Here is a 10576-nt window from a genome sequence, read left to right as displayed (position 1 = left end):
TGACCTAAAACATGGTTCCTAAGCTATCCTAATTACTCTCCCCTTGATCCCTCTTGAATTTGGCTTCAAATACTTCAGAAATAAGTTCGATTGGGCCTAAAATGCTTCAGAAATCACCCCCACGTATTGCATTAATTGAAGTCACGTGATTGCAGTCGCGCATACGCGTGCATGATCATGCGTACGCATGGTTGCTGAAACACTCCAAACTTTATTTCTTCATGGATTATTCACTTTTGCATGCTTTTTCCTCACTTCTTCAATCCATACTTGCCTTATAAACCTGAAATCACTCAACAAACACATCAAAGCATCGAATGAGATTAAAGTGAATTAAAATTATCAAATTAAGGGTCTAAAAAGCATGTTTTTACTCTTAAGTACAATTTAGGAAGAATTCACAAAATTATGCCATTTTAATGAATAAACGTATGATAAGTTGATAAAATCTACTAAATTCGACACAGGATAAACCATATAATTGTGGTTTATTAACTTTTATTACTTAATATTAAAATAGGAGCCTTTGTAAAACTCGAAACCGTATAAAAAACTTTTTTAAAAATCAAAAATACTTTTTAATTGAAAATGCACATTCATACATATAAATCAATCACAACCATTTAAGTATTTATATATATACACACAATAACTAAGTTCTTTATACAATAACTTACAAACATAACCATCACAACTCCTAACCCTCTTTACAAGATAGAAAATCAAGGGTGGGAAAAAAGTAAATAATAACTAAACTAATATAATACAATATCGTATAAGCGAAACACAATTAAACTCTTCGTAAGCTTCTTCATGTGATTCTTGAAAAAGATAAAGTTGTAAAGGGTGAGAACCTAACCACATGGTCTCACTACGGATTTCCAAGACTGTCATAAGAAGATATTTAAAAAATAAACTGTTTTCAAGTACAGTGATCATCGTTGTCTTATGAATCTTTTGAAAACAACGGTATAACATCTAAAAATCCAAAACCTTTTTTAAAAAAATCAGTTAATTATCCAAAATTCAAAACCTTTCTTTTCTTATAAGAAAATCTTAAATGCTTCCTAAACGGTATGAATGACTAACCTGTTCCAAGCATAGGTTCATTATGTCTATGCTAAACTAGCTTAATTTTTCATACTTAACTAAACCTTAATAAAAAACCAATCATGGTCTCCATCCCATTATATAATCAATCAACATTATCATTAACTCATCACCAACACTCAATCTCAAAAGCACCACATCAGAAACAATCCTCAGCGCCTTCTCTACCCATCAGAGGGATCTCTCAAAAGTAAATACTGGTAAAACAGATAAGAAACGCACAGGTATAGATAGCAGTTACAGCAAATAGCTCAGATAGCAGTTAATAACAGTTAATTAATTAGGCAAACCAAAATAAATTCCAACTCAAACAAAGCATATGAATGTATATTATGAATATCTATTCTATGGCTGATGAGCTCATCTATCAGTTATATAGCCAACCCAACATGTCCTAGTAGCTAACCATTGAACAATCCCTCTGTGTGCGCATCCCAAGCTCAAATATCCATAGAAAAAATTCCAAGCTCAATTTATCCATGGGTGAGATAACCCAAGCTCAAATTCATATATATATATATATATATATATATATAGGAACCCGAAAAGTTAAAGTGTCTGGTCACATCTTGCGACAGAGGATCAACAATGTCTCAATTGTACAAGCCAAATAGAATTTTAATTCATCATTTATCAATTCATATCTCATTGAATCTCAAATTCATTATTATCCTCATCATCACTATCATCACTTCATTCAAATTCAATCATCATCATTCCTTATTATCACACTCAACCTCACCACACTTCTCATTTCATTCATCAATAATTCATACTCAAACATAATTCATTCTTTTCTAAATAAGTCAAACTCAAAACGAAGTCATTTTCTTAATAACTCAAAATCAAATCATAAAATCCTTAAAATCCAAATCTTTCTAAATAACCATTTCAAACGAAGCCCCCAAATTTTTATAAAAATTTCAGCAGCATCTCCTCTAAAACTCGAACTCTGCCTCCTTTCTCGAGTTCCATCTAAACATTCCTCAAACCTTTCTCAACCATTTTCAAATAGCAAATCATTTCCAATAATCAAACTGTTTTTAAATATTAAATCCTTTCCAAATTTGTTTTAAACCAAATTACGATATTAAATCTCTTCCAAACTAAACCAATTCCAATGTTAAATCTTTTCAAAAATTAACTCATTTCCAAAATCAAACAAAATTCTAATATTAAATCTTTCCAAAGGTCAACTCATTTTCAATAACAAAACATTTCCAAATCTCAAGAAAACCAATTCGGCAACCTCCAATTTAACAAAATCAATAACTCAAAATATTCAACCTTCTCAACAGTCAATAATTCCACCAGAAAAACATTTACCATCATCCATAGCAACTCAATTCAATCCATAAGACTCACAAAATTATAAAATAGAATATATTTTTCACATCAATATCTATTTACAACAATTCTACGATATAAAATAAGTTTTAAGAAAAGTCCCTTCCTCGAATAATCGAAACCCATAAACCAAACGCATTAAAGAAACCCTTTTCTCTCAGCCCGCAATGGCGGCAGCTGCATCCACAGCTCCGCTTACTTCCGCAATAACAGAAACAACTTCTATTTCAACATGCAGCCTCGATAACTCAATCCTAAAATATCAACATCATGAAATTCTTAATAACACATAACAGAATATTAACATCGAGGGTTTCAGAACAGAGATACCTATTGTAACAAGGAAGAACAGCTAAACTGAACAGTAGTAGCTCTAGTGGTGGCCCCAATAACGGCGTATGACCAAGTAACTCGCAATAATCAAAATCCTGGCACAAACAACATACTCTCACAATAACAAGGATCTCAATGGACAAAGAGGGAAATCTGAAACAAAGCTAGAGCTTACCAAGAAGACAGAGGTTTTAGCTGCGGTTTCTGGCGGCCAGCACGGCGGCATGGAGCTCTGCGATGCAGTGCAAAACCCGAAAAATTAGTAAATAATTAGCTAATAAATTAATTATTAATCTAAGTAATTATAAAATGAAATTTTATAGTTTATTGGGGTAGAGCTAATTAAAATAAGAATTTTGACACTAATTTTAAAGAGTTTGGCCTAAGATTGGGCCAAACGGACCAAACCGAACAAACTGGACCCGTATTGAGCCCAAGGCCCAACCCATTTCATTAATACTCATGAGCTTCAGCTCATTTGCTTTCCAAACACAAGAAATCACGCTGGGGAAGGGGGAAGAACAAGGAGGAAACCTAAAACCCTCACTCAAATTTCAATTCTCAATAACTTTTAATCCGGAGCTCCGATCACCGCACGTTTGTGGCCACGCGTTCACCGTGACAAGCTCTACAAGACCATTCCACTAATTTCATAGGTAAGCTTTATTCTCATTCCTAGCTTCTCATCCCTCAATTTTAAAAATTAATGAGTGCATGTGTTGAGATTTGGTTAAATCTTGATGTTTAGGATCATATTGACCTTGTGAATGTGCTAAGTCTTGCTTCGATTTATCTAATTAGTGAACTGGTGCACGAAATTGTGATGTCCAGGCTCAAACAATCCCTGGCAACGTGAGCAACTTGGTGCTCTGATCTCAATACATAATTGTCACAACTTCGATACAACTAACCAGCAAGTGCACTGGGTCGTCCAAGTAATACCTTACGTGAGTAAGGGTCGAATCCCACGGAGATTGTTGGTATGGAGCAAGCTATGGTCACCTTGCAAATCTCAGTCAGGCGGATTTAAACATGATACTTTATTAGATTAAAATAAACAATAAAAGGGATAGAGATACTTATGTAGATTCATTGGCAGGAATTTCAGATAAGCGAATGGAGATGCTTTTCGTTCCTCTGAACCTCTGCTTTCCTGCTATCTTCATCCAATCAGTCTTACTCCTTTCCATGGCTGGCTTTATGTGATACATCACCACTGTCAATGGCTACTTTCGGTCATCTCACGGGAAAATGATCCAATGCCCTGTCATGGCACGGCTAATCGTCTGGAGGCATCACCCTTGTCAATGGCTTCATCTTATCCTCTCAGTGAATAATATGCTCACGCACCCTGTCACGGCACGGCTATTCATCTGTCGGTTCTCGATCATGCCGGAATAGGATTTACTATCCTTTTGCGTCTGTCACTAACGCCCTGCAATCGCGAGTTAGGAGCTCGTCACAGTCATTCAATCATTGAATCCTACTCGGAATACCACAGACAAGGTTTAGACTTTCCGGATTCTCTTGAATGCCGCCATCATTCTAGCTTACGCCACGAAGATTCTGGTTAGGAGATCTAAGAGATATTCATTCTAGCTTAATTCATGTAGAACAGAAGTGTTTGTCAGGCACGCGTTCATAGGGGAGAAGGATGATGAGCGTCACACATAATCATCACCTTCATCACGTTCTTGGGTACGAATGGATATCTTAGAAGAGAAATAAGAAGAATTGAATCGAAAACAGTAGTACTTTGCATTAATCTTTGAGGAACAGCAGAGCTCCACACCTTAATCTATGGAGTGTAGAAACTCTACCGTTGAAAATACACAAGTGAAGGTCCAGGCATGGCCGAGATGGCCAGCCCCCTAAAACGTGATCAAAGGACCCTAAGGTAATCCAAAGATCCAAAGATGATCAAAAGATCAAAAGCTGATCAAAAGATGCCTAATACAATAGTAAAAGGTCCTATTTATAATAAACTAGCTACTAGGGTTTACATGAGTAAGTAATTGATGCATAAATCCACTTCCGGGGCCCACTTGGTGTGTGTTTGGGCTGAGCCTGAGTGTTGCACGTGCAGAGGCCATTTGTGGAGTTGAACGCCAGTTTCTGTGCCAGTTTGGGCGTTCAACTCTGGTTTTGGATCCTTTTCTGGCGCTGGACGCCATATTTGGGCAGAAGGCTGGCGTTGAACGCCAGTTTACGTCGTCAATTCTTGGCAAAAGTATGGACTATTATATATTTCTGGAAAGCCCTGGATGTCTACTTTCCAACGCAATTGGAAGCGCGCCATTTCGAGTTCTGTAGCTCTAGAAAATCCACTTTGAGTGCAGGGAGGTCAGAATCCAACAGCATCAGCAGTCCTTTTTCAACCTCTGAATCTGATTTCTGCTCAAGTCCCTCAATTTTAGCCAGAAAATACCTGAAATCACAGAAAAACACACAAACTCATAGTAAAGTCCAGAAATGTGAATTTAACATAAAAACTAATGAAAACATCCCTAAAAGTAACTAGATCCTACTAAAAACATACTAAAAACAATGCCAAAAAGCGTATAAATTATCCGCTCATCACAACACCAAACTTAAATTGTTGCTTGTCCCCAAGCAGCTGAAAATCAAATAGGATAAAAAGAAGAGAATATACTATAAATTCCAAACTATCAATGAAGCAGAGCTTCAATCATATGAGCGGGACTTATAGCTTTTTGCCTCTTGAATAGTTTTGGCATCTCACTTTATCCATTGAGGTTTAGAATGATTGGCATCTATAGGAACTTCCAGATTTCGAATAGTGTTATTGACTCTCCTAGTTCAGTATGATGATTCTTGAACACAGCTTCTTTATGAGTCTTGGCCGTGGCCCTAAGCACTTTGTTTTCCAGTATTACCACCGGATACATAAATGCCACAGACACATAAACTGGGTGAACCTTTTCAGATTGTGACTCAGCTTTGCTAAAGTCCCCAATTAGAGGTGTCCAGGGTTCTTAAGCACACTCTTTGTTTTTGCTTTGGACCTTGACTTTAACCGCTCAGTCTCAAGTTTTCACTTGACACCTACACGCCACAAGCACATGGTTAGGGACAGCTTGGTTTAGCCGCTTAGACCAGGATTTTATTCCTTTAGGCCCTCCTATCCACTGATGCTCAAAGCCTTGGGATCCTTTTTATTTGCCCTTGCCTTTTGGTTTTAAGGGTTATTGGCTTTTTCTGCTTGCTTTTTCTTTTTCTTTCTATTTCTCTTTTTTTTTTTCGCCTATTTTTTTCTTTTTTCTTCTCTTTTTTTCTTCTGCAAGCTTTGTTCTTTGCTGCTTTTTCTTGCTTCAAGAATCATTTTTATGATTTTTCAGATTATCAAATAACATGTCTCCTAGTCATCATTCTTTCAAGAGCCAACATATTTAACATTCTTAAACAACAACTTCAAAAGACATATGCACTGTTCAAGCATACATTCAGAAAACAAGAAGCATTATCACCACATCAATATAATTAAACTAAGTTCAAGGATAAATTCGAAACTCATGTACTTCTTGTTCTTTTGAATTAAAACATTTTTCATTTAAGAGAGGTGATGGATTCATAGGACATTCATATCTTTAAGACAAAGTTACCAACTACTAATGATCATGTAATGAAGGCACAAACATAGATAAGCACATAACATAGAAAACGAAAAACAGAAGAAAGAAGAACAAGGAATGAATCCACCTTAGTGATGGTGGCGTTTCCTTCTTGAGGAACCAATGATGTCCTTGAGCTCTTCTATGTCTCTTCCTTGTCTTTGTTGCTCCTCCCTCATTGCTTTTTGATCTTCTCTTATTTCATGAAGCATGATGGAGTGCTCTTGATGTTCCACCCTTAGTTGTCCCATATTGGAACTCAATTCTTCTAGGGAGGTGTTGATGTGCTCCCAATAGTTTTGTGGAGGAAAGTGCATTTGAGGCATTTCCGGAATCTCATGGTGATGAGCTTCTTGTGCCTCTTGAGCTCCATGACTGGGCTCTCTTGCTTGCTCCATCTTTTTCTTAGTGATGGGCTTGTCCTCTTTAATGAGGATATCTCCCTCTATGTCAATCCCAGCTGAATTGCATAGGTGGCAAATGAGGTGAGGAAAGGCTAACCTTGTCATGGTGGAGGACTTGTCAGCCACCTTGTAGAGTTCTTGAGGTATGATCTCATGAACTTCCACCTCTTCTCCAATCATGATGCTATGGATCATGATGGCCTGGTCTATAGTAACTTCAGACCGGTTGCTAGTGGGAATGATTGAGCATTGAATAAACTCCAACCATCCTCTAGCTATAGGCTTGAGGTCCAATCTTCTTAGTTGAACCGGCTTGCCTTTGGAGTCAATCTTCCATTGAGCTCCTTCTACACATATGTCCATAAGGACTTGGTCCAACCTTTGATCAAAGTTGACTCTCCTTGTGTAGGGGCGTGCGTTCTCTTCCATGTATGGCAAGTTGAACGGCAACCTCACATTTTCCGGACTAAAATCTAAGTATTTCCCCCGAACCATTGTAACATAGTTCTTTGGATCCGGGTTCTTACTTTGATCATGGTTCTTGGTGATCCATGCATTGGCATAGAACTCTTGAACCATTAAGATGCCGACTTGTTGGATGGGATTTGTTAGAACTTCCCAACCTCTTCTTTGAATTTCATGTCGGATCTCCGGATACTCATTTCTTTTGAGTTCAAAAGGGACCTCAGGGATTACCTTTTTCTTGGCCACAACATCATAGAAGTGGTCTTGATGGGCTTTGGAGATGAACCTTTCCATCTCCCATGACTCGGATGTGGAAGCTTTTGTCTTCCCTTTCCCTCTTCTAGAGGATTCTCCGGTCTTAGATGCCATCAATGGTAATGGAAAAACAAAAAAGCTATGCTTTTACCACACCAAACTTAGAATATTGCTCGCCCTCGAGCAATAAACAAAAGGATAGATGAAGAAGAAGAAGAAATGGAGGAGAGGGAGAGGGTGATGTGGTTCGGCCAAGAAGGGTATAGAGGGGTTGTGTTGTGTGAATTTTAAGAAGAATGGGGGGCTTTATATAGGGAAGGGAAGGGGGTATTGGTTCGGCCATATGGGTGGGTTTGGGTGGGAAATTGGTTTTGAATTTTGAAGGTAGGTGGAGTTTATGAGGTAGGTTTATGGGGAAGAGTGGGTGGATGTGAGTGGTGAAGGTTTAGTGGGGGAAGAGAGATTGAGGTGATTGGTGAGGGGTTTTTAGGGAAGAATGTTTGTGGGGTTGTGTGAAAGAGAGTGGTGAGAAGAAGTGAGTGGAGGTAGGTGGGGATCCTGTGGGGTCCACAGATCCTGAGGTGTTCAAGGATTTACATCCCTGCACCCATTAGGCATGTAAAAATGCCTTTGTATCCAACTCTGGGCGTTCAGCGCCAGGTTGGTGGCCTTTTTGGGCGTTCAACGCCCATCTGTGTGCCATTTCTGGCGTTGAACGCCAGAACCATGCCTGTTCTGGCGTTCAGCGCCCAGAATCTGCCCATTTTGGGCGTTCAGCGCCAGAACCATGCTCTGTTCTGGCGCTGAACGCCAGACAGATGCTCCTCTAGGGTGTGATTTTTCTTCTGCTGTTTTTGATTCCGTTTTCAATTTTTCTATTTATTTTGTGACTCCACATGATCATGAACCTAAGAAAACATGAAAAATAAGAATTAGATAAACATTGGGTTGCCTCCCAACAAGCGCTTCTTTAATGTCAATAGCTTGACAGTGGGCTCTCATGGAGCCTCACAGATGTACAGAGCTTTGTTGAGACTCTCCAACACCAAACTTAGAGTTTGGTTGTGGCCGCCCAACACCAAACTTAGAGTTTGACTGTGGGGGCTCTGGTTGACTCTGCTTGGAGAGAAGCTTTTCCTGCTTCCTCCCCATGGTTGCAGAGGGAGATCCTTGAGTTTTGAATACAAGGGAGTTCTCATTCCATTGAAGGACTATTTCACCTCTGTCAACATCAATCACAGCTCTTGCTGTGGCCAGGAAAGGTCTTCCTAGGATGATGGATTCATCCTCTTCCTTTCCAGTATCCAGGACTATGAAATCAGTAGGTATGTAAAGGCCCTCAACCTTTACTAATACATCTTCTACTTGTCCATAAGCCTGTTTTCTTGAGCTGTCTGCCATCTCTAGTGAGATTTTAGCAGCTTGCACCCCATAGATTCCCAGTTTCTCTATTACAGAGAGGGGCATGAGGTTTATTCCTGAACCAAGGTCACACAGAGCCTTAAAGATCATGGTGCCTATGGTACAGGATATTATGAACTTTCCAGGATCCTGTCTCTTCTGAGGCAATGTCAGTTGATCCAGATCACTTAGTTCATTGATGAACAAGGGAGGTTCAACTTCCCAAGCATCAATGCCAAATAATTTGGCATTCAGCTTCATGATTGCACTAAGAAACTTGGCAGTTTGCTCTTCAGTGACATCCTCATTCTCTTCAGAAGAGGAATACTCATCAGAGCTCATGAAGGGCATAAGGAGGTTCAATGGGATCTCTATAGTCTCTAGATGAGCCTCAAAGTCCTTTGATTCCCCAGAGGGAAGCTCCTTATTGATCACTGGACGTCCCAGGAGGTCTTCCTCCTTGGGATTCACGTCCTCTCCTTTCCTCACAGGTTCGGCCATGGCACTTATGTCAATGGCCTTGCACTCTCCTTTTGGGTTCTCTTCTGTATTGCTTGGGAGAGTACTAGGAGGGATTTCAGTGATCCTTTTACTCAGCTGGCCCACTTGTGCTTCCAGATTTCTAATGGAAGACCTTGTTTCATTCATGAAACTTACAGTGGCCTTAGATAGATCAGAGACTAGATTTGCTAAATTAGAAGCATTTTGTTCAGAGTTCTCTGTCTGTTGCTGAGTTGATGATGGAAAAGGTTTGCTATTGCTAAACCTGTTTCTTCCACCATTATTAAAGCCTTGTTGGGGCTTTTGATCCTTCCATGAGAAATTTGGATGATTTCTCCATGTTGAGTTATAGGTGTTTCCATAAGGTTCACCTAAGTAATTCACCTCTGCTATTGCAGGGTTCTCAGGATCATAGGCTTCTTCTTCAGAAGATGCCTCTTGAGTACTGTTGGATGCAGCTTGCATTCCATGCAGACTCTGAGAGATCATATTGACTTGCTGAGTCAATATTTTATTCTGAGCCAATATGGCATTCAGAGTATCAACTTCAAGAACTCCCTTCTTCATAGGCGTCCCATTACTCACAGGATTCCTTTCAGAAGTGTACATGAACTGGTTATTAGCAACCATGTCAATGAGTTCTTGAGCTTCTGCAGGCGTTTTCTTTAGGTGAATGGATCCACCTGCAGAAGTGTCCAGTGACATCTTTGATAGCTCAGATAAACCATCATAGAATATATCCAGGATGGTCCATTCTGAAAGCATGTCAGAAGGACACTTTTTGGTCAACTGTTTGTATCTTTCCCAAGCTTCATAGAGGGATTCACCTTCTTTCTGTCTGAAGGTTTGAACATCAGCTCTAAGCTTGCTCAGCTTTTGAGGAGGAAAGTACTTAGCTAAGAAAGCCGTGACCAGCTTATCCCAAGAGTTCAGGCTGTCTTTAGGTTGAGAATCCAACCATAATCTAGCTCTGTCTCTTACAGCAAAAGGGAAAAGCATGAGCCTGTAGACTTCAGGATCTACTCCATTAGTCTTAACAGTATCACATATCTGCAAGAATTCAGTTAAGAACTGAAAAGGATCTTCAGATGGAAGTCCATGAAACTTGCAGTTCTGCTGCATCAGAGA

At 39.3% G+C, this 10576-nt stretch overlaps 1 non-coding gene across 1 annotated transcript; it reads left to right on the top strand.

The window, feature by feature from the left end:
- Positions 1 to 10207: 10207 nt before the first annotated feature.
- On the top strand, positions 10208 to 10315 carry LOC112730986 (small nucleolar RNA R71). The gene has a single exon (XR_003166783.1). It is a non-coding gene; the product is annotated as a small nucleolar RNA R71 (small nucleolar RNA).
- The last annotated feature ends 261 nt before the right edge of the window (positions 10316 to 10576 follow it).

This window comes from Arachis hypogaea, chromosome 12, assembly GCF_003086295.3.
Source record: "Arachis hypogaea cultivar Tifrunner chromosome 12, arahy.Tifrunner.gnm2.J5K5, whole genome shotgun sequence".
In the NCBI taxonomy this organism is placed as follows: Eukaryota; Viridiplantae; Streptophyta; class Magnoliopsida; order Fabales; family Fabaceae; genus Arachis; species Arachis hypogaea.
The sequence above is the reverse complement of the archived record's forward strand: the minus strand, read 5'-3'. Positions and strand labels throughout refer to the sequence as shown.